Consider the following 25511-nt stretch of genomic DNA (forward strand, 5'->3'; position numbering starts at 1 on the left):
TTTGAGAGAATTCATTTTCGATAATTCTGCTTTCCGGAATTAAGACCCCTGGAACGTAGCATAAAGGAATTTGATGCATCCACTCTCCAGGCTGATTTTCGACTAGTTTGCCTACCTCCTTCCCAATATATAGAGGTGTCTCATTTGGGACCTGGTCATTCCAGTTGCATCTATTCGCGGGAAGGGTTTCAAAATTTGATTGATACTTTAGAGATGGGCTAGGGAATCTATACCATGCCAGCGTTGTTGCCGAAACTCTCTGCCTAACTTCCAGGAAGCTTAATGTTCTTAGATATACGTATCTCACTTGCATGCTGATAAGACTTCACGAAAAATAGAACTGATAGAACAGTTTAAAATCACAAGATAATAGGCTAATTCACATAAAGTACATTACAAGCGAATCGAACTAAATTTGACCTTATCATACTGTAGTTAATAAATATTTATGTGCCCAATTTGCCTTTGGATTCCAGTACATAAATATCTGCTTCTTGTGCTCGGGAAAGATAGGGCATAACATGGATGTCAATTAAACGTACTCCGAATTTCAGGGTGACACACTGGTGCATTAGACATAGTCTGTAAGAATATGCACATGGCTCAAGAGGTGCTTTGTTAGAGCCAAATGTGTGGAATGAATGATTATTGCCTTATGCTTATTGATTGCCTTCAGAGGAAAAATCTGTAGTATCAGAATCTGGAGAGAATTTTTATATGCCGTGGAAAAAGCACGGTAGATTCCAAGAAGAATGTATTTGAAGCATTGTAAAAAGTAAGAGTCTTATGCGATAAGTCAGATGTTAGCTCGACTAAGGTAAAGGGCAAAGTACGTAAAATTTCTCAAAGAGTACAATATATATAACAGATGTGAAAGATAAGAAAGGTGATAAGATAAAGAAATACCAAACTCAAAGTTACTAGTATTTTTTTAACTCTCTGAGCGTTATGACCGGGTTTAGGCGGTCAAGACGTCCTACCTCGAAAGCGTTACGGACGCTTATAGGCGGTCACTGGAAAAGTGTCCGAAAGCGTTACTGACTGTTCTAGGCGGTCAGTGGTGAAGACCTCGAAAGCGTTTTGACCGCCTTAAAGCGGTCGTGCAGATGTCTCCTGCCCCCCTTATTTCTGGAACCCTGGAGATCTCTAAATGACAGTTCTCAGTAGGAGGTAAAGAGGGTTGCTCTTTTTCGTTTTAGACCGCTATGTTTAATCTCCAAGAAAACGCTTGAGCATGTAGTGGTTTATAAACAAAAAACAAACGTGGACATTCTTCGCGAAATAAAAAAGTAGCATGTAAGCATATTTTTTCAACACTCTCTTTAAACAGATAACATTTTCCTAAAATATCCTTTAGTTTTTAAATTGAATGTTCAGAAATATGCGAAATGCTCGTGAATTCAATTGAAAAATAGCATTAGGAAATATTTAAACAAATTTACTTATGGATATATAGATACATAATTAAAACCGACAAGTTATAAGTTTTAATTATTCGAGCGAAACGAATAGCTCATTTAATTACTGCATTTAATTTAATACTGCATTTAATATGAGTTATATATAAATTACATGTAAAGAATAACATAAATAAGCAATAATTCAAATAAAAATTAGCCATCAACAGTAATTTATAATAAGCGTATTTTGAACGGGTTTATGAAGCATAATCTAATTTGATAGTAAAAATGATAATGGCGAATTATTTATTCATTTTGGAACAATATTCGTCGCTTATACTGGTTTGATGAAGTTCTGTTCAAATTCATTTCAAATATTCCAAATCTTTTTATGTACATTGATTTCAATGCGATTTTTATTAGAAAAAAATTCAATGAGTTTGATTTTCTTACATAATTGTAATTACATTGTTCAACGCAAAATAACTACAAGCAGAAAGGCAAAGGTGTGTTAAAATTTCTGTATTTTGCTATATAAATTATTAAAATAACTAACCTACAGCCTAACAACTGAATGTCCGAAATATAACCCGCAACTTTTCTAAAAGTAACAAATTTCAGTTAAAGAAAACCGCAGTAAATAATTAAAATGAAATACTATTAAGAAAAGAAGCACGAAAATTTACTTTTTTATGTTTGCTTACTTTATTTTTAGTCCAAAGGGCCAATTTTCCCTGAAGGACTTTTAATTTCGCTTTGGCATTTTTCATTGAAAACTATAAACGGCAAATCACTTTTCAAATTGTTGCCACTAAATATTATCGCTCTATATTATACTTAAAGAAATTAAATAATGAAGAATCTGCATGAATGTACGTATGTTTCTCGCATTGTGATAAAACAACGGTACCTAGAGCTATCAAAATTTAAATAACGTAATCTTCCATACAATATGGGCATGTGGAAACCCTAATTTGAATTTGAAATTTGTTTTATTATCGATTTCATATTTTATAACACTTCAACGAATTTTTGATTAAAAAACTAAACGATTTCAAAGCGAGTAATGTCAACACGGTACGAAAAAAATCCCATTTTTATCTCCAGCGCGACAGACTCTAAGCTCATTTTAAAATAATTTTGAGATATTGCTGTTGAACTGAACTTTATGGTTTGAGTACGTAGAACATGATATTTAATGAGGTAACACACAAAACGCTAAAAACGATCCTTTGGACATAGTTTAAAATCTGAAACCTTTCATATTTTTATTTATTAGTCCAAAGGGGCGCATTAGTAAGTAAGATTTACACAACCTGTATCATTTAGACCAACTTTTGGAACTTCTAAATGAGCACAACATCCACAACTATAATTTGAACATACACAACCATAACTGTTAGCTTCCTGTTTAACTGATCGAGCTTCAATTACACAACTACCTAATGTAAAAAATAAAAACAATGTGAATACAGTGGCCATTCTTATATCGGACTTTAAGTTCTACTAACAATAATTAAAAGTTCTCAGTTGTTTATCAAATATTTAAACCAATTTAAAACAATAGTCCTTGAGAGACTATTGTTTTAAATACTAATACTGTTTTCGTTTTTGCGACTTTGCATTGAATCCCTATAAGCGGCGAATCACTTTTCAGACTGTTGCCACCAAATGTTAGAGTCCCGCATTACATTTGATGTAATTAAATAATGAAAATCTGCGTAAATATGTGTATATTTCTCGCATTGTGATAAAAAAAAAGGTTTGAAAAAAGGCCATCCAAGTTTGAATGACGTAATCCTCCTACGAATATGGGCATGTGGAAGACCAAATTTGAAATTTGTTTTATTATCTATTTCATATTTTGTGAAACTTAAGCGAATTTTTGAGTAACAAACTCAACGATTTCAAAGCAAGCAATAGCAACACTCTACGGGGGTGGAAACCTTTTTATCTCCAGCGCGCGGAATTGTGTACCGGAAATTCTAAATATATGCTCATTTTAAAATTAATTATCGACATTACTATTGAGCTGAATTTTATGGTGTAAGTGCAAAGAACATGATATTTAATAAATAAAGGTAGCACACAAAACGTTAAAGAAATGTCCTTTTGGACGTAATTTAAAATCTGCAACCTGTCAGATTTTTTTTTTTTTTAATTTTTATTGTTTTTTGAATGTATGTTGTTGGCGAACGACGCAGTAGTCGTGTATAATCTGGATATATAATAATTATTTGTGCTATTTTTTATTTGAAATGCATAGAATTCTCTGAATTAGTAGCATTCTTAGATTGAATATTGTCTAAGCAGGTGCAATGATATTTTAACTTCATTACCATATCAAATACAGTTTCTTTTTAAGTTAAAAACTTCGTCAGCGGTCTGAAGCACCTTTTTGAATCATAGGATGAGTATTAATAAAATTTGTAGTAGTCCGAATTTTACTGAAATAAAAAAAGCTAAACTTTTTAGAATTTCTTTATCAAAGTATTACATCTTAGGCCAGCAAGACCTGATTAGTAAAATCTGGGAAAGGATCTATGATTGTTTAATAAGAAAAAAAAAAGTACTCTAGGTCTAAGCAGTAAAAAAAAGCTTGTCCCTCTATCGAAAATTGTCACGTATGTTAGAAAAGATTTTGCAAGACATTAATATTTAAGCTCAAGCATGATTTTTTTTTATTTAGTCTCTTGTTTTGGAGATGGTGTTCAAGCATTTTACCATAATTTTATTTTCACATGTGCAGAATTTTTATATTTTTTACTGATCGCTGTATTTTTATCTTCCATAGCATAAATTACAGAAATACACATAGCAACTTCAGCCATAAACAGATGACTTAAGAGAAATTTGTTTTGACATATTTATGCGAAAGACTAAATAAATATTAAATGCTTTTGCATTTATGTTACATGACAGTAATTAGGAAACAATAACTGTAGATGTGCAAAAAACCTGTACTTATAACCTTCTGTATTTTTAAAGAAAGTACAAAATAGTTCAGAATAGCAGATGGCTTTGAGATCATTCAGTAATGTCATCGTAAGTATATTCTCTTCACGTTTCGGAAGAACTGCAGTAGTTCAGATTTGTCGTAAAATAGTAATTGCACCCCTGGGGATTGGCCTACTTAGGGAAAGGAAAAACAAGCTTTGAAACATACTCATACAAAAGTCCTACCTTTTCTTCGACAGATCAATGACAGATGTGATAATTTGAACACATGCTTTCAATCAGTTGTTTCTTTCTAACAAAGCGTCTTGCGCGGCTAGCAGTATCCTAGCAAAGTCTTGTAGTAGCCTCTTGTTTTAAATATGCTGTGTTCGAACTCAAATTCAAAGACAGGCATTTAAAGATTTTATTAATGCTTTTTTTTTACATTCGACGATTCAATATTTGTTAAAAAAATAAACACATAAATAAACTTGCATAGCAGATCAAAATTATGTTGCTGTGGATATGTTTCATCTACAGTTATTAGTAGTTATAACAGCATAATTAAATAAGCCCATTTCGAAATATGGATGATATTGCATTCATTATTTTTAATCTGAAACAATATGATGTTCTTATTACTAGATAAAATGGCTTAAAATAAGCTGACACATTATAAGAAAATTTTTTTAAATGAAAATTGGATTCACTTTCTTTCACATAATTTATGACCAGTTCTTCCAAAATATTTTAAAGCTTACTTTACTACATAATAGAAATGTGTCCACGTTCGTTGTTTTTAGTTAGTTAGCAATATTAATTGGGGCTGTTATATAAGAAGGCTATTTATCGTTGTTGTTGTGTTACAGTACTTATTTTATTGTATAATGCAAATTTTGATCAATTGGTTAATTTTATAATGTATAGAGGAACTTCAAAAGAACAAAAGTAATTTCCACCGTTATAATATGTCCTTAAATGGTTCCCAATAAAAACATAGTTAACTAAGTAGTATACTACATTATATTAATTAATTTACTAACCAAATAGCAAAAACATTTCAAATTCGAAATCCATCTTTTTACTAAGTACTTTTTGCAAAGTAACAAAAATTCTAATCCCTTTGCTGTTTAAATTAAAGATAAACAAAAAATGTTGGTTTTTTTTCCCCATGAAATGCTAATTTTATGTTATTTGATAAAAACTGGGAAGTGCAAAATCAAAATCCTGGCGAAATACATATACTTATGAATGAACACAGCACACAAACATTTCTTCACACTAAGCACGAACACAAATAATATTTTAAACAGCTTAAAATGAATCCAATTTCAAAGTATTTAATTTGTGATAGATAATGACAGCTGAAAACATTTTCCAATATTACAAGATAAAATGAGGTTACTTCTCACATAGTTTCACAAATAAACTCACAAAATAAAGAATGCTTTTTTAAATTTTTAATTTGCAATATGTTAGATGCTTTATTGAAGAATTTGCAATAATATCGTTCTGATTTTTATTTTATCCAAGATTGCCATTATTTTTCCCTGATGAGCAACTTGCTAATTATTAGTCCAATGTAGAGTCCTCCTTCTGTTTTCTCATAAAATCGCCTTTGTAAATTTAGAGTTTAATTTAGCAAAACGTTTTCCACCTAAGTGGTAAAATGTCTTCGTAAAGGATTCCCTAAAGAAATCTGCCTTGTATTTATGTTGCATTTAGGAATATTTTCAAAAACACACGCTGCTGATTGTTATTTTTAATAGGTGAACAAAAGAAATATTTTTTTAAGAAAGAATATAACTTAACTGCAGCGCTATATCTTATTCCTAGATAGCGAAGCTTGATTACAAACTCAATTTTTAAAATACATTTAATTATCTTTATGCTTTAAAAAATGCCTTGTCTGGTAACTGTAAATGCATAAATCACTTGTTTTTTTAAAACTAAGTGATCCACTCTAAGTTGAATAATTACAAATAGCATAATGTGAACGACTAATGAAGCTAAAACCGCCAGTTTATTCTTATGTAATTAATAAAAATTTCATTGTTTCTGCATCCTAGTATCTTTCTTCTTCCATACTAAAGCTCACATTTAAGCTTTAGAAAATAATCATATTTCTTTCAATTACCATCCCTCAGTGGAAACTGATGCATAACAAAGGTGTTTTACTGGGTATTCGGATAGAAAAAAAATTCTCGAATAATCTGAGTTGTTAATATATTTTTGGATAACATCCTGAGAGGAATTCATTAATAATAGTAAAGCCATGAAACAGGTAAACTCAAAACGTCCTTGGAAGGATCAAAATCATGATCGAATCAGTTATTTAAATAACGCAAAGCTGCAAGGGCTACCTGCCTATGAGGAAGGATGCCTTCGTGGAGGACATTCTGAGAGAAACTAGCATATTATACAGGGGGAAAACTACAAGAACCAACCATGCAGCCGGTCAGTTCGTTTGTGATCGAACCCAAAACAGGTCGAACTGCCAGTATTCAGAGGTGTATCTTAACCACTGATGAGGCTTGGATCACAATCATGAATCTTCAAACTTATTCATGTAGACGTGCTGTCAATTTACCTTACAAGGGCACAAAAAAAAAAAAAAAATCATTTCTTATATTCTCCTCCCTTAAGGACCGGGATTCGAACCACAGATCTTCCAATTTTACTAGCTGGATCTGCTGCTACTACTTGCACCACCACAGGACGCAAGGTAAACCAGTAAGTCTTTATAAATGTTCTAGCACGACAGCATTAATTATATGAATTGTTGAGAATTTTAACTTCGAAAATTAGATAGAATAGTATTTGAAAATGAATATTTTATGTTCAATTATTTTTAAGTTTGTTTGTAAACTGATCGTTGCCTTTCCAATTCAAAAAAATTTCGAATCATATCTAGATGCTAGATATATCATTAAAACATTTACTTGATTTGGTCACCCACTTAACTTACACGTTGACCATTTAAATAGAGCACTACCATTTGGCACATTCGCATCTCTTTTCTGTTTCGCATCTCTTTCTGGGAAACAAATCTACCTCTGTAGTAGATTAATGTATAGGTAGCAGACATTCTGTCACTGTCAGTTGAGCGGTAAAGTCGCTGAATAGTCGCAGAATACCGAGTCGCAGAATATCGATTCTAGGAGAACGGGCTGGCTGCATGGGCGTTTTCATAGTTTTCCGCATATATAATATATGTACCAGCAGTTTTTTTAAAAAGTCCTGGGGCCCACCAGCGGCCGAGCGGTAAAGTCGCTGAACAACACTGGTAGTTCGTTCCGAGGTTCGAATCCCGCGAACGGGCTGGCTGCATGGCTGTTTTCGTGGTTTTCACCCTGTGTAACGTGTATACGAACCAGTTTCTCTTAGAAAGTCCTCCACGAAGCCATCCCTCCCCTTAGGCAGATAGCCCTCGAGGCTTTGCCGTAATTAAATAACCTAACCTTTAAAAAGTCCTTTACGAAGAGACCCTCCTCTTAGGCAGACAGCTCTAGTATGCTTTGATGTAGTCAAATAAGCCAAAACATTCTGTTGGCGAAAAAGCAAGATTGCATTTATCGTGAATAATTTCTAATGCAAAAGTTATACTTGTTACTAAGGAAAGAATTTATTTTTGTGTAAAATTCAGACTGCCTGAATTTTAACAATTCTCAGAAACGAAACACAAATAATAAGAAACTAAAAAAATATTTATAATTAATTAGGATATATAAACGATGTAATCATTAAACATATTTTCAGTAAGAAAGAATATTTTGTAATAAATAAATGAAAAATATATTTATTATTAAAGAATCCTCTATATATCTCTACAAAGTATAAAAATTACAAATATTTTTCAAGGTGCATGTGTATATGTACCTGATAAAAAGATTTACATTGTTTATTATTCTAGCGATATTTTTAACCAGATGCATATTTTCCGTGAGGCATTTTCCGGAGATTTTTTTCACCGATATACATTTTCAGGATATTTTCTTGGCATTCGTTTTACTCAAGTGGTTAGATTAAAGTGTTATTTCGTATGCTGTGAAACCTAACTAGAATTTATTTTCATTCCATAGTTGCTTCACATAAATTTTTGATTTCATGTAATATTAAGTTTCATAATGGCATTTTGAGATTTACTATACTTTTCAGTTTTTTTTTTTTTATTATTAAATGTCGTCTACAACTACTTTCAATAAAATACTGATATATAATAGGGAAATATAACATACACGCGCACTCATGCTCACAAACATACATCACCATATGTATACACAGTGTTTTGTATGTGTGTTTACATATATATATATAGTTTACATACAAAACCGTTTTAATAATTCCTACGAAATATGTGATAAATTTTCACGAAATAAACTGCTTGCGCTTTCTATAGTTTAACATAGATGAAGATTTTAAAGTCTGAATTTAAATAATGATATTGTGTTTATATGTACTGTAATCACTGATGAAAGGATGTTTCTGAATTTAAACATCCTTTCATCAGTGATTACAGTACATACAGGGTAGCTTAAATTACTAACAGACGGCAAATACACAACTTGAAATCAGAGTCTTTGGAAGGAGCAATAAATTTAGAATTTACGGCAGCTCCATTTCTCGTCATAGTTAACAAAAGGAACAAACTGAGAAAGATCAGAGTTATAGATAGCGGAAGCTTTTTTGTCCTTGCACAAAGGTAATGGTCTCCCATACAAAGTAGAAAATGTACAAAGGTGGTAAGCTTTTAGTTCAGTACCCCCTGGAGGTATATTTACGTTGAAGTCAACTTAAAGATTCCGCTATTAGGTGTTTTCTTTGAAAAGGGTAATATCTTTTTCAGCACATAACCAGAAATAAGAGTTTATGTTTTCATTACTAAATCTTCAAAGCTGTATAATTGGGAGCATCTGCTCGGAAAACTGTTAACTTATTTTTCATCATTCATGAAAAGAATACACACCTGCGTAAATGTCTTGGAGAAATAATATCGTTAACAATTTTGCTACAAAGAATTTTTTTTTTTTTTTTTTTTTTTTTTTTTTTTTTTTTTTTTTTTTTGTGGTTTCTATTAACATCTCGATAATGCACGTAGTATATAAATACTTGCATTGTAACTCTTATATAGTTAATTACAAGGAAATTGCATTGTAACTCGAAAATACATTTATTTTCTCAAGAAGGTCCTTTGATCAAGCTATTTACTTGTTTTTTACCCCCAAAGTGATTTTACTCTATAAAAGCCGAACTGCCTGATCTCATTCATCAGCCACTTCATCTATTCTCCTGTTGTGTTATCTGCTGCTGCTATTTCGTGCTGTTTTGAAAAGAAGAATATATGGCTAGTGAATCTGAAGAAGAAAGTTTATTATCTAGCTCAGAAAGCGAGTTTTTATCTTCATCTGAAACTGAAAGTGATTCAGATGAAGAAAAATTAAGCAAAGTTCGGGATTGGTGCAAGATAGACACTTCTAAAACTCAACCTGTTCCTCCTAAATTTCCATTCAGCGCTTGCCCAGGTTTAAAAATGACCATAAAGGATGCGAATGATCCTTTACAATTCCTCCTTCTCTTTATTGATGACGAAGTTGTAAACATTGTAGTTGAAGAAACTAATAGATATGCCTCCCAGTATTTGGCCACAACTATATTAAGTCCACGAGCAAGAACACGCGCATGGACTGAAACAAATCCAAGTGAAATAAAAGTTTTTTTGCATTGCTGTTATTGCAAGGAATTATGCAGAAGCCAGTGGAGAAATGGTTTTGGACTCAAAGACCAATAATAAGCACTCCATCTATAGGCAAAATAATGACAGAGAGGTGATACAGTCTCCTTATGAAGTTCTTACATTTTGAAAATTGAAAATTGAAATGATTCTTCTTACCTTGTATCCAGCGCAGCATCAAGCGAGATCATACCTAATTAACTTGTAATCCAAAATAGGTGTAGACGGAAATTGTAAGATCACAAAACATATTCTTTATTAATACATGAAAAATAGATAAAAAATTTGTTAGTATTCCAAATACATATTGAAAAAGGAGTTATATTAGTATCATATCACTGTCCTATACAGAAGGAGTGAGAAAAGTAAAGTGTAAAGAATAAGAGAGTTACACAGTTGACTCTTTTGCAGGGTTTCCAGTTCATACAATTTATCGCGCTATTGGCGACAGTCCATCACTATGTGCATACCAACAATTCAAGTCATATATTTATTTATTTTGAAACATCTTAAAAAATCTGATGCGGACACCACATGACTCCCTTGTACGACAAATAAATTAAACGCAGTTTTTGCTAAACTTCATTTAAACCTATTTCGTTTGAAAATGAGATATGATCTTCCATTCCAAAATGCCCCTTTGGCACTGCCGATTGCTATAAAAAAGGGAGGTGCACAATTAGATGTTATACAGATGACCCATACAGAAACTTTCAACTTTTCGTTAACCGTTTTTGGGTTATGCGATATACATGCATACATATGTACGGACATACGTCGCGCTAAAACTAGTCATAAGTCCCAAATATAAAATTTCAACATTTTATGTTAGGTTATGCGACATACGTACGTGTAAACGTCATGATGGAACTATTCAAAGTGGAAATTTCCTTTGAAATATGAAAATCGAAATGTTTCGCAATTACAATACTTTATTTATTTCTCACAAGCCACAACGGTGTCATAAATAACTAACTACTAATAAATTTATGATGCAATCTAAAGAATCATTTAAATCTAACACTTTAAACTGGAATAAACTTATAACATTTGAAAATTAAATATAAACATAATATTAAAATAAGTTGCGAATAATTTGTATTCGAAAAATTGGAACACGGGAGAAAAAAATTCTCACAAATTCCCTTTATATATTAAAATGTATTTCTTCAGAAAATAAGGATAAAAAATGCAAAATTAATTTTTCACCATTATCGAAGCAATTCCTTAAAGAAACTGGAAATTTAAAGCATTTTACGTAGTTTCTCTTACTGATGTATATTGACTAACTTTCTGTATTCGGCACATATCTTGATTTAAGGTACGAGTAATATACAGCATATGTGTTAGTGTGCAAATTATAAAATAGCCAAATAGGAGATAAAACACTATTTTAGCAACCAGTATTGTGACGAAGATACCATAGAGAGAAAAACTAATTTCACTCGCTAAATTCAACGGAGGGGAGAATTAGCTTAATTATATCCCCATGGTAAGGGGGGCCCGCTTTTGAAGTAGTTCGAGTAAAAATGCTTGCCGTTTTCGAGACAGACCTGGTAAGAAAACACGATTATTTTTACGTCGTTTCCTGAAAAAAAGCCGTAACGCTCGGGGGGTTTTGGGTACTTCCATTATCTATTCTAAAATAGTAATAACTTTTCTTTAGGCTGCGCCATTGAAAAATTAACCTAAATTAATGTCATCTGCATTGCGCAGATCTCTTGGTACAGTTCAAAACTTAAATAAAGCATTCGGATTTTTTATATAAGCCTTGCTGAAATGCGGATTTATTTTCCTGTTATCGCTTGCCTTTTCTTAGTGCGTGTCTCATTACTGTATTGTATTCAGGGCTTCGAACCGGAACTGAACCAAAAACCGTTATTTTGGCCGGAACGAAAACCGGAACAGAACCAAAAGAAATACCCGTTTCTTTCGGTTCGATATATTTTCAGTCATTTTGTTACTGTAACCAATTTATCAATATTTTCTAATTTAACGTCAACCATATAATTATTATCAGTACATGTACGTTGCTTCTCGATTTCCTGTTTTGATGTTTACTAGTAATTTTCTGTTTAAGTTTCGCATGTAACTACTTGTAGAAGGCAGATTTAATTCAGTTGAATGAACTAAAAGTATAGAAGATTTTTTAAGAAAAATATCAGTCTGAGCTATATTTTTTGCATCTCAGCATGCGATCATCCACGGATGTTTGTGTAGACTGTATAGATAGACAAACCAGCTGCTCAGCGGGAAGCATCCAGTGCGGCGCCCCGCCCTAACAAAGAAAGGATTATAATATACTCGCAAGAATACGTGCCTCTGTCTAATTGGTCAAGGAACGTAAAAAGGCTAGTGACAGTGGGTATTAATTCATGGAGAGTAAGTACAATGATCAACTAGAAGTAACTACTCGAATAAAAAAAGAATAAATTAAAAATCACGTGTCACTCTCAAGCGGCTCTCTGTTCTTTTGTTCTGCGCCTCAAACCAAATTTTTCGCCAAGTCGAATACGGCTCTGCCCTTCTGATACTGATAACGTAAGTACCGTGCGTTATTTTTTAAAATCTATTTGACCTATATACTGATAGCACATTTTCTCAGTATTTATTTTAAAACTTGTCTATGTTTTGTTTGATAACATACTAATTGAATAAAATACACCAAAGCCTCTTTTTTTCAATGCTTGCTTTTATGCTTTTTTGAATTAACACGGTTTAAAATATCACCAAATACACACTTTTTTTAGAAGCTAGGTTTAAAAAACCGTCAAATGAGAGATTATCCTAAAATTAAAACTTAGATGTCAGTATATCCGACATTTCGAATATTATCTTCTCCTACTAGGTTGGAGTCTGGCATATTCTACACGAACGGAATGTGGAACGGACCGTGAGTGTGGAATATTTTCTATATACAATATACACTGAGTATTTTTCTAAGAAACCAATCTGCCGTGTAAAAAAAGATTTTGGTGTACGTTAGTGAGTGAGAGATTATTTGTATACAGTGTGGCCGAGAAATAAAAAGAAATTATGAAATATTTTCCATCTTTTTTTCAGTTTTATCAATATATGTTGTTTTGGAAACGTCAAATAATAAGACACCTACTCTCCTTGCCATTTTATGTCCGACAACCGTTCGACATTTCATTGACGATGATTTAAACTGACAGCAGCTGAAAATGTTTTATTATTTGATATTTTTGGAATAAGGTACTTAAATTGATCAATCGGAGAAAATAAGACTTCTCCTTGGTCTCATATTTTTCCTGGACTATTCTATATTTGTTCCTTCAGATATACGTTATCATTATCAGTTATGTAAATTTCAGTGGAGTTGATCGACATTTTTTCAATTAAATGTTTAGAATAAAACTACCGTAATTCTCGGAAGAAAGGCCGCATCAGTAAACGCTGCACACGAGGAAAATCGCGTAAAAAATACCAAAATAGCACAGAAACAGCGTAAATGCCCAACTAACGCGTGGCATCGCTGTAAACGTCCCAGTCGCAAAATTTTGAGGTAATCAAATGCTGGCAACTCGATTCCCTGGCCCAAGCAAGTCCCTTACCTTGGGGTGATCCTCAGTAAAACACTGTCATGGAACCCACACATCACAGAAATTATTAAGAAGTTTCGAGCACGTGAAGCTAGACTCTTCCCCTTAATTGCTCGAAACAGCATTTTATCCATAGATAACAAGTTACTCATTTAAAAATCCATTCTGCGTCCATTACTATGTTATGCATGCCCTGTATGGGCCTATTCATGTAATCGTTACAGAGGCAAGCTGCAAATTGCTCAAATTTCTACTCTCAGACAGATCGCAAATGCACCATGGTATATACGCAATAATTGGATACATGAGGAACTGGGTGTTCGCCCCCTCAAATCCTTTTACTATAGAACTGCAAAAAGATTTCACAACAAACAGCTCACGATCAACAACCCTGCCATCAAAATAGCTACGTATGACCATTATGACTTAAATAATAAAAATAGATCACTGTCCATTCTGAATGAATGGATTATGTAAATTCTTCCTTTCTTTTTTCATCTCTTCCTTTGTAAAGCATAGCATAGTAATGAATACCTTTTTATGTTCTGTATTATATTGTAACTTAAAATTTCATGAGTACTTGCATTGTTTATGTTATTAACTTTTTTCATGCACTGAATTATAATTACATATGTACATAGATTACCTTATTCTACCAGCATCCTTTCTGTGTTTATTCTTCTGATCAAGTGCACTTATAATACTTTGCACTTGCTTGTACTTTACCACTTGCTTTTCAGCTCACTGTCACCAGCTCGATGGCTTTCTGATCTTTACAGCTAAAAAAAAAAAAAAAAAAAAAAAAAAAAAAAAAAAAAAACATGTATACAAATGTGTAACAATGCTATTAGTTATTTACCAGTTTACTTATTATAGTCTAACAACTAATAATTAATAATAATAAATAATTATTAAAAAATTATTATTACTAGAATTATTTTAATTATTAAATCATATTAAGACGATACCCTGAATCATAATTCGCACTTTCTAAACTGTTCTACAAGGGGTAGGGCCTTCGGCCCAGGCACCCTGGTGTACCAAAGCACCGTTCTACCAGAAGTGCTGGCCATGGTCGAATGGGTAGGGCGCTACTCTTGGATATCAGGATTCGTGGATTCGAATCCAGTTGCTGAGATGGATATTTACAGCCGTTCGGAATCGTTTTTTGGAAGCAGATCTCGGTCTCATTAGCTCTCATTTAGCAAAATAGTAGACCGTAGCGCTCTAAACCAAAGTAAACCAAGAACAAGCACTATACCGAAGAATATGTAAGTGACAGAATGACCGCAATTTAAACTGAAGTGAATGTGAGCGAAGAATGTAATTCTTCCGCGATCTCATCTAGAGTGAATAAAGCATTAATGTTTTCTTTTTTAATTGCACGTAAGCGTCGCATCGGTAGAAGCGTTGCACCGCTGAAAATTTAAACATGTAAACGCCACGCTGTTTCTTCCGGAAATGACGACAGATGAAAAATAAATTATCCCATATATTTTTGCTTTCTGAAATATCCTTCCAAAACGTTGATATTAATTCTTAAAGTTGATGGTGCTATTTTATAGAAAATTAATGACTTTTTTTACTTTCACTAATGAAATTGCTGTAATCGTTCCTCCTATCACAGAATAACAAACTATCAACATTAAACCTAATTACTAACCTTCTATCAAGCATACAAATAATATACTGTATACTATACTAATCAATATAATAGATTATTACTAGAGCAGTACCGAGCAATCGGTATATACTCGGTTCTCTGCCAACACTGAACCTCTGTATTGATCGAGCTCCAAGTAGTTGTAAAGATTTAATATTTTTAGCAGTGAAATGAATTTATATCTAATCTGTCAAAAATTATTACCCAACGTATAAAAATATGACTATTTAATACATAAAAATTTTAAAAAATCCTGAATGTAAAATTTATGCTGATTAGAATTAAATTTTATATAAGTAAAGATAAATCACTTTTAAAAGTGTAGAAAAAATATTTTAAATCAATAGCTTGTAGAAAGAAAATACAATAAATGAATAAATGCTATTAAAATATTTTTATTTTTTAAATTATTATATCATAGGTTATTGTGTAGTATAAACACCAATCGCTATACATATTCAGGGACACAGAGCATTTTTTCTGTTGTTGCAAATCAGTCTTGCCTCAGAAAATATAATTTCACTGTAAAACACTGCTTAGTGGTGCAGATAAGAATTTTTTACAATTTTGCGTGAAGTGAGAAAAGTTTTAGAATTTTTTTTCGTTTTTATAAAATGGAAAGAAACTATAAGGCTGATAAAATATTCTAATAACATAAGCTACATTTTTTAATTAATAAAATAATATTGAAGTAAAGTTAGGAAATGTGAAACTTTTATATTACTCAAGGAATTGTCACTACGACAAACAAACAGTAGAAAATTATTAGATAGTACAATATCAGGAAGAAATAGATTGATGAATCAATTGTACTTTCATATTCATTAATTGCACATTTTATTAAACATTTCCTTAAGGTAAATATTTATTTACGTTTCAAATTGAAATAAAATTTATGATTATATGGTTCAAATCCATATTTTAATTTCAATAAATGCAAAATTCTTCATGAGCATATCAGTGGAATTTTTAAAACCGATTACTCGGTACTTGGCCAAGTAGTAAATGACCGAGTACTCCGTACAGCGCTACTTATTGCTTAATTTACTCTGGGGGGGGAACCAACCCCATTCTATAGCGTTAATTTAATAACCATGTACTTTTTTTTTATTTAAATTTAATTTTTTTTTTAAATACCATGTATTTTTTTTTATTTGCTCTATTCAATTTTGTTTTTCCTTTTCGATTTTAGAATAGAGAGAAATAAGGCAAATAGTACTAACAGGGATGTTTTCACGTATCACAAAACAGAATAAGAGGATAAATTTCTGTTTCGCCGGCGCAAATCTCGGCAAGCAGAATTTATTGGCGACAATACACAGCACACACATAAAAAATGTTAACAAATGTTAGTTCTAAGAAATTTTCATTTTGAAGGCATAAACATTTTAAATATCGTTTAAAATTTTGTAAAAAGACGATAAATAAAGACAATAAATTTGTAAAAAGACATTAAGAATTTAGTATGCTTTCATGGTACCACTACCAGTGTTCAGCGGCTTTTACCGTTCGGCCGCTGGTGGGCCTATTCAGCGTGTTTAACGTACTTTTTCGACGACTGTAAACGTGTCTTTGGAACTACCTTGTGTAATACTGGCGAAAAATTGTATTTTGATTATTCAAGTGTTCCTCAACAATCATTCCTAATCCACGAACACGTAGAACGCAACAATACTGTACTCCATCACCTCTGACTGCAACTAGTTGTGTTCTCTCTTCAAATGATCAATAACAACAAAATTATCACATATATACATTTGCATATTATTTATAAGTAAAAGGTGTCACATAAAAATGCCTTCCTTTTCTACTATCATCTATTTTTCCTCATTCATGTAATTGTGATTCGCCTGCCAAATGTGAATTAATTAAAATGAATCTAAAAATGTTCTTATTGACAGATTGTGCTTCTGAATGAAGCATAACATTTATTTATGACAGAATATTTAAAAGAATATGTTCAACAAACTCTGCATTTCCAACTTGTCTTAGTTGCTTATCAAATAGTGGTGAATCTAATTTGCTATTTATTTATTTTTATCTTTTTTAGATGATTGGAGTTCTTAGTAGACTTGTTAGAGTCATTCTGACTCTGACTCGTCCTTTGTCAGATAAACTCCTCAATGTCCTATACGGTATCTTCATGGGAAATACTCCACAGTTGCCACCAGTAGATACCAAAATTCTTCTCATGACAGCCACAGAACTCGCTGAGAAAATTCGAAAGAGACAAGTAAACAATATTTTCTTAACTACACTATTTCTTTTCCCCCTTTTTTTTTTTTTTTTTTTTTTTTTTTTTTTTGTTTTGTTTTGTTTAAATAGATGCAGTGTTTCACATACAATTGATTATCATAGAAAAAGGGTTCATTGTTAAGCTGTTGATCATCAAGTTGTTTAAAAATGCATTTCAAGATGGCTTGCAAATATTACTTGAGATCTCTTTATTATTTGCCACTAGATTACTATAATATTAATTTCCTTCCTGCAGTATTACGTTATAGTAAGAAAAACATGAACGAAGTGTTGCACATTTTATTAACCATACAGCAAAAAAAATAAATAAATAAATAAATAAAATTATGTTAATAAAAGAACTGTGAAGACTTGGATTCTAAAAATAAGTAAGTTCCAGTCAAGTCGAAATCAGAATATCGAATTCTGGTCTTAGTTCTGGTCGTAATTTTAAAGATCTTAAACATCATCTTTTTTTTCTACTTAGTTAGATCAGAAATGTTATTTCATTGATTTATTTGCAATAACTTTTAGACTCCCTTTATCCCAAATTAGTTGCTATATTTGAATACTTCTGTACGGATAATTGATATTGATGATTTTATGATTTCGTTTCAACATTTTTCAGAAATTTCAGGGTGCTACGTAATCAATCAATAACATTTACTTATCAAACATTCTCCCCTTAAATAAGTACCAGATTAGTTTCAAAGATCCAGGGTTCTCACACACTTAAGGCAAGTGCCATTTTGTAAGGACTCTTCCATCCGTAATCGTATAAAACTATCTTCTAATTCAGCGATTCACAAACTGTGGGGCGCGCCTTCCTTGGGGTGGGGCGTGATAACCCTACTTGGGGAACACGAGCATACCGAAAAGTCGTAAATAATAGATTATTTAAAGAATTATTAATTTACTGAAAGGAAGCAAAACAAAATACATTCTGACATAGTAAAAAATAAAATACACATTTACACTGATAAAACGTACTTATAAATATATCAGTACTGCACAATGTATTTGATAATTAATTTATCAATACTATAAAAGATATTTCTCCCGCCTTCTTAGCATGCCTTCGTGGTGTGCTGGTCTGCACGCTGGGCGTATATTCCAGAGGTCCATAGTTCGATTCCCTGGGAGGGCGTTACTCATTTTTCACAACTCACGTTTCCAAAAAAAAAAAAAAAAAATTTCCTGATGTCTTTACAGTGGCGCCCGAACTAAAAAGGGTGGTGGATAATGATTCTCCACACCCAGGATTTGGCGATTAGGTCCCCTAAAAACACCAGTCGCCCTTTAAAAGCGGGAGTACATAAGGTATTTCTCCCACCTTCTTAGCGTTGCTTTCGTGGTGTGGTGGTCTGCACGCTGGGCACGTATTCTAGAGTTCCGTGGTTCAATTCCCGGCCAGGGCGTTGCTCATTTTTTACGTCTCCTGCTCCCAAAAAAATACCTAATGTCTCTACAACTAAATTAAGAACAAGTTTCATAATTACTACTGACTCCCAAGGACTTGTCTTGCAGAGCAAAGTTATATAAAGGAAGGTTTAATACTAGAAATTGACACTCTAAGTTCTTTTTCCATGTTTAACTGAGATCTATATTTTTTCTTCAGAGCAGCCACCGCAGAAAATCCGGTTTCACAAAGGTAGGATGTTGGAAATGGTAATAGCATACAAAATGCTTTCTTTTTCAGTGCAGAAAAATTCATCATCCATCCCCTACCCAAAATTCAAAGAGTGATTTATTACTAAAGTGCCTTTTGATTTCTCCCCTTGACGTGAAATCTATAAAGATTTCTTTTTCGGCAGTTGAGAGCCTTTCTGTAAAATTTTGAAATAGATCCTTAACCCACTCCTATCAAGTGGTTTTCAGCAAAAAAATACGTTTTAAAGTTTTTTTTTGCCAGCATGCCTAAATGATTTTCAATGGTTTCAGAAACAACTTTCACATGTTGTTTACCAGCTTTGTAAATTTATCCACATTTTCAAACATTTCTAGGGTTTTTTTTCTTGCTTTAAATTTCTGCTTCATAATTCCAATTTTTTACAAAAAGCATTAATTTTATCACTCGTCTCCAACATATGTATATTTGTTCCTTGGAGTTAAAGATTCAAGTATTTAATTTCTCGAATATATCGACTCAAGTAGCTCTATTTCATCACAAATAAACCATCTCGAAACTTCTCAGCTTCGTGTCCGTGTCTTCTTCTAGAAAAGTGGCAATTTCGTCTCCTGATTCATAAACATATTGCAAATATTTCCCACGTGATAAGCATCTTGCCTCGCAATAAAATAGCAACGACAAATGTACTGCACCCATGTCTTTACAAAGTACAGAGAAGATTCTTGATTTTGAGGTTCTCATTTTTATATAATTTACTATGGTGACAACTGTCGTTGGCACAATATTCATTCCATGGTCATTGATTTCTTTGGAAACCAGAGTTTCTCTGTGGATCATGCAATGTGTCTAGATGCACAGTAGAGATTTTTGTTTACGAGTGCTTGTACAATTTGGAATCTTACAGACCACCAACGGTGTATATTTCGATACAATTTTTTCACTCTTCGTTTGCCTCGTTTATAAAATTATTTAAAATATCAAGTAATGCTTGTGCTGTTGCTTTGGGTTTTATTGGTTTACAAAAACGTAGTTCTTCCACTGCTGATATATCGTCACAAAATCGAACCAAGGTAATGAAATAAGCATCTTTATCGCTATCTGTTGCCTCATCAAGCTGTATTGATGAAAACAATTTGTCACAAGTAAGGAAATTTGGAACAAGTGATTAGTTACAAACTTAATGAAATGTGTTTCAATCTTTTATAAAGAAATATTAAAAAAAAAAGGTAATTTGTTAACTCTTATATAAGATAACGTTGAACATATTTCAGTGCAAACCTTTGCAGCAATAAAGAATATTCAATCAATAAGTGATAATACATATTGAAATGTTAATGAAGGTATAAGGTTTTAATGTAATATAACATGGCCCAAGATAAACCGAGCTAAAAGCAAGTGCAGAACGCATGAGCTTAAGGCGATATTACGCTATTAGATGACAGACAAATGCGGCTTATTTACATAGTTTCCTCCGTCTCCACAGGTACTGCTGGAAATATTCACCGTGATGGGTCCAGGCATAGTTTGGCCCAATAAATCACGTTCACTGCGACTTTCTGCAACACGTTCCATCATGACGTTGCACATAAACTGTTCCAGTGCCTCAAAAGTCTATTGATTATTCTGGTCAATCTCTCCCTTCAGCGCACAAATAAAAATAATGGTTGGATTATGATTTTTCAATTAGTTTTTTAATGCTTAAAAATCGTAAATTATTGCGTATAATTTGGCAAAATTATTTTGATATTGCTAAATTATTATTATAATTTGTCGAGTCATTAGTTTTTTTTTTTTTCATGTGTTCATTAGTTATGTTTTCATTAGTTTTTTTTTTTTTTTTCATTTTCAAAAATGTGCAGTGTCCTCGCCGGGACTCGAACCCTGAAACTCTAGAATACGCGCCGAGTGTGCTACCGTTACACCACGAAGGCATGCAGAAATAAGGAAGAAAATGCCTTATAAATTTAGCAGAATTTAGAGATGGAGGGAAACGCGTTTCCTGCTCTTAATTTGCTTTTAATTCTTCTGCCATTCACCTCTTACACATATTTTATTTACCAGCGTTTTCATTATACTCCGTGCTATTCTGTTAATGTTGAATCATTTCTCTTGAAAAGTGTTTAGTCTTTTATTTGCAACAAAATAATAAAAAAGCTCTTCGATAGAGATCCACTAGCATTTAGCAGAAAGTCCAAAATATGTACAAGAGTTCCCTTTAGATGTTCATTTGTACAAGTTTTAATACGCGCATTTATTCTTTATCGAAATAATCTGAAATATTTTTCACTTTCATTCTAAATCTGCTGAAGTGACTAAAGTCGGATATCACTTTTTCCCTATGAACTCGACCTTGAAATGAAAGGTCTTAGTCTGGTGCACTCGTTTGAATCTCTAATGTCTGAGCTGTTATGGTATATTTCAGTACCACATTAGTCGGGGCAAAATGGTATAATAAGAACACAGGATGCTAACTTGGTTTCATCTCTTAAAGAGGAAAGTTATTAGTACATTGTTCGATTTACTGAAAGGACTCTTATTGCTTCTGCTTCCTTATGAGTTATAATTTCAAGGAAAAAACTTTAGATTAAAAACAAAATTAGAGGTATCTTTTGCCTCTTCTGTTGAGCATTTAGCTTAGAGACTTGCAGATTCATTTTCCAGAAGGCCAATTTTTCTTGTCGCTTTATCTCTGATATTTCTCATGTCTTTCATATTAATTGTTTTCTGAGCAACCTATATAATACACTGACTACCAATAAGTATTTGGACACCTGTGATAGAAAAGAAAAACTAACTTTATTCAAAATCAATAAGTGGTAGAGCCTCTACGAGAGGTAATTACAGCGTGGACCCTCCGGGGCATACTTTCCACAAGTCTTTGTATGACAGCTAGTGGTATTTCCTTCCACTCGGCTTGGAGAAGACATAGAAGTTCCTTCACCGATTTTGCACGGGTAGTGCACCCTGAATTCGGCGATGCAACTCGTCCCAGAGGTTCTCGATAGGGTTCAGGTCTGGACTCTGGGCAGGCCAGTCCATTCGATGAACTCCATTGGCACCATACCAAGCCTTGGTTAACGTCGAAACATGACAACTGGCATTGTCGTCCTGAAAGTAACAGGGGTCCAACCCGTAAAACTGCCACAGGGTAGGAAGCACATTGTCATCCAAAATAGTGCAGTAGGCATCGGAATTGAGCTTACCATGAATGGGGACCAAGGGTCCCAGCCCATACCAGGAGAAACACCCTAGACCATAATTCCACCTCCGCCGAACTTGACTGTTGGCACAATGCATTCTGCAGGAGACGTTCTCCAGGTAGTCGCCAGACCCAGACCCTGCCATCCGAACGTAAAGAGTGAACCTTGATTCGTCACTCCAAAGAATCCGTTTCCACTGATCTACGGTCCAATTTCGATGTGCTTTGCAACACATTAACCAAGCAGCACGGTTGGACTTTGTGATCAAAGGCTTATGGGCAGCAGCACAACCATGAAAACCAAAGAGATGTGCTTCCTTACGGATGGTATTCATTGAAACAATACTCCCGGATGCCTGTTGAAACTCCTCGCGGATGAGGGCCATCGGTTGGGAGCGGTTCTTCCGAATTTCTCTAGACAGAACTCGTCGGTCTCTATCTCCCAGTTTCGTTGGTCTGCCGACTCGGGGCACATTCCGACAATCACCGCTCACTTTCCACTTCTTAATCACATAGGCCACTGTCGATTTTGGGTACTTCAGATCGCTAGACATGTCCCTTAAGGATCGGCCACATTTGTGATACCCGATAATTATACCTTTCTGGAAATCAGAGAGCTCCGAACTGCGAGGCATCTTGCATGCGACTAAAGCCGATGCTGTTTTCTACACGATATATACCGGCGGAGTCCATGACGTACCTTAGGACCGCAGATATCGTCATTTGCATAGGTGTCCAAATACGTATTGGTAGTCAGTCTATAGTTTAAGGCCTGAGATGCTACCAGAGAAGGTGGCTAAGGCTTAAGATGTCAGAATTCTTAAATTTTTTATATAAATATGGAATAAGTTTACTCCTATTCAAACTGCTAATACTTTTTACTTAGTAGACTGAGTATCAGATTCTACGTTTTTGAACTTCAGATTGCAGCCGAGTCTATAAGCTACAAGAAGCAGCAGACATGTGATCCCATCACAAAAAGTTAGTTGTGGGTCCAAATATTTGCTGTACTTTCAAGAAATATTCTTAATTACTCTATGGCAGTTTAAGAATTGTATTGTTGATCATCTTTGTTGAAATGTGTGCTCTATCCTGAACATCCTGATCAAGTTGACAGGCTTGATCAGGATGATCAGGATTGCGAAACTGCTTTGCCTGAAATGAGACATGTAATGGTTCGAAAAGATATTAGTGTTTTGCTGTTCTTCTTATAAGGACGGCAAATCAAATGTCTATATCTAGACGAAATCTGTATTAATTATATTTTGTTGAAGCTACAACGATGGAGCTGCAACGTGCACTTCCGAAATTAATACAGCTTAAAATTACGCCATCAAAAGAAAGAAAACTAAAAAGGTAAAGAAAGTTCCCAGCCTTTGCATTCAAATTTCAAGTGATAGAACTGTACCTTAAAACGTTATAGATTCATTATATCTTTTTTAAGCTGTAGAAGAGAAAAATGTGCAGTGCCATTGCTGGGACTCGAACTTGAACGTTGGACCTCCAGAATACGCGCCAAGTGCAACCGTTACGCTCCGAAGACATGCTGGAAGGAGGGAGAAAATACTTTATCATGTCAAATCTGTGTCGTGACTTCATGTGAAGAGAATGCATCTTAATTTAATTATGTTAATTTAATTATTATAATTTAATTATTAATTTAATGTTAAGAGAGATTCTCATATATCTTATGAAAAGGCGTATAATTTCTGTTAGGTATGATTCCACATACCTTGTTTTGTTACAGGTAGCTTAAAAAACGTAGTAGGTTTTTGTCTGATAGAATGCCTTTCTCTTCCTGTCTAAAGTGTATTTGTGTTATAAGCCTTAGCAGCTGATTCCTGTCGATGCTATTTATATTATGTTGTTGAAATGGTTTAATCCAACTCTATATAATCATTCTGTGAGCGCGTCTTCAACTTATTTCTATAATGCAAAACAACGGGTTATAATGTATAATAATGTTTTTTCTACTGGTCAGAATCAAAACAGGAGGTCTTGGGAGCATTCTAGTTTTAATTTTTCGTAACGCGTACATAAAAACAACATGTTAAGTCAAATGCTGTATTAACGTAGGAGAAAGAATATTTATCTATACTTCTTCTTTCTCATCATATAAATGTTAAACGGGGCTGTTTTTAAAAAACATAAAATTTTTCATTCAGTATTTTCTCACGTACACAAAGATGATAAATAAATTATAAATAAACTTAATTCCCAAGAAGTTTCCTTATGATAAATGTCACAGTCACTGGATTTCAATGCATCTAACTCACAGTAATTCCAACTGAGTCTGCAGTTTATGTACAGCACCACCAATGAAGGGAAGCTGAAAATGTGCATTAATATAGTTACTATTCGAAATCATCAAAGAATAATTATTAAAGTTACAGACCATGTTTTCTTGCCAAAACCTCATTATTCTTAATGTGTAAACTGAAATAACCAGGGAGTACATTACACCTTTTATGTAATTTCAGTATTTATGCTGGTTCATTCTAGTTAGCCTGCGAGGAAGTTATGAAAGCATATATTATGCGGATCAAAGTAGTTCAACCAATTATCAACGCTGTCGTGGACGAGAGGTACGTGGACGCCATTAATGATGCCATAGCTATAGATCATTTTCTGGCCAGTGGTGAAAAATCTGAGAAAGACATCGCACGTGATACTCCTTTGCTAGGAGTACCTTTCACTTGCAAAGAGTCCGTCGGTGTGAAAGTTGAGGAAGATAAATCTTTCCCTTTTTAAAATATGTACATTACCATATGTTGTATATTAATTTACACCGACCATTTGAACGATTGTTTTCAACTGGTGCGAAATCTCTGTCATTTGTTGCAGTATAAGAGTAAAATACTCTTGAGATGTTAGAAAGAGTATGTTCGTAAGAGTTCTTATTAGTATGCTTGCAGAAGTGCACAAAGAGTTGTAATAATGCTAGATTTAAACATTTGTTAATAAAATAAGCAATTTTCCAGTTCTGTGTTCTAAGAAGAGTTTTCAGTTGTCGTATAATATCTAAAACCTGTGCTATGGTTTCCCCCCAAAAATGAGGCAAGTACGTTCCCTCCCCAAGGTATAACAGGTGATAAGTATTGTTCATTTCATCATTGAAGCTTAATTGGTAGTTACTGATATCATATTTTCTTA

The 25511-nt window shown here is 33.3% G+C and overlaps 1 pseudogene across 1 annotated transcript in view; it reads left to right on the plus strand.

The window, feature by feature from the left end:
- LOC118204086 (fatty-acid amide hydrolase 2-like) overlaps positions 1-25511 on the plus strand; it is an 83940-nt pseudogene that overhangs the window by 20104 nt on the left and 38325 nt on the right. Inside the window, exons 2-3 of the transcript XR_015040681.1 lie at positions 17345-17527; positions 24861-25071. The product of XR_015040681.1 is annotated as a fatty-acid amide hydrolase 2-like (transcript). The remainder of the gene's footprint in view (positions 1-17344; positions 17528-24860; positions 25072-25511) is intronic.

The sequence above is a fragment of the Stegodyphus dumicola genome, chromosome 1, assembly GCF_044657685.1.
Source record: "Stegodyphus dumicola isolate Sdum_Otavi_A_Nest chromosome 1, ASM4465768v1".
NCBI lineage: Eukaryota > Metazoa > Arthropoda > Arachnida > Araneae > Eresidae > Stegodyphus > Stegodyphus dumicola.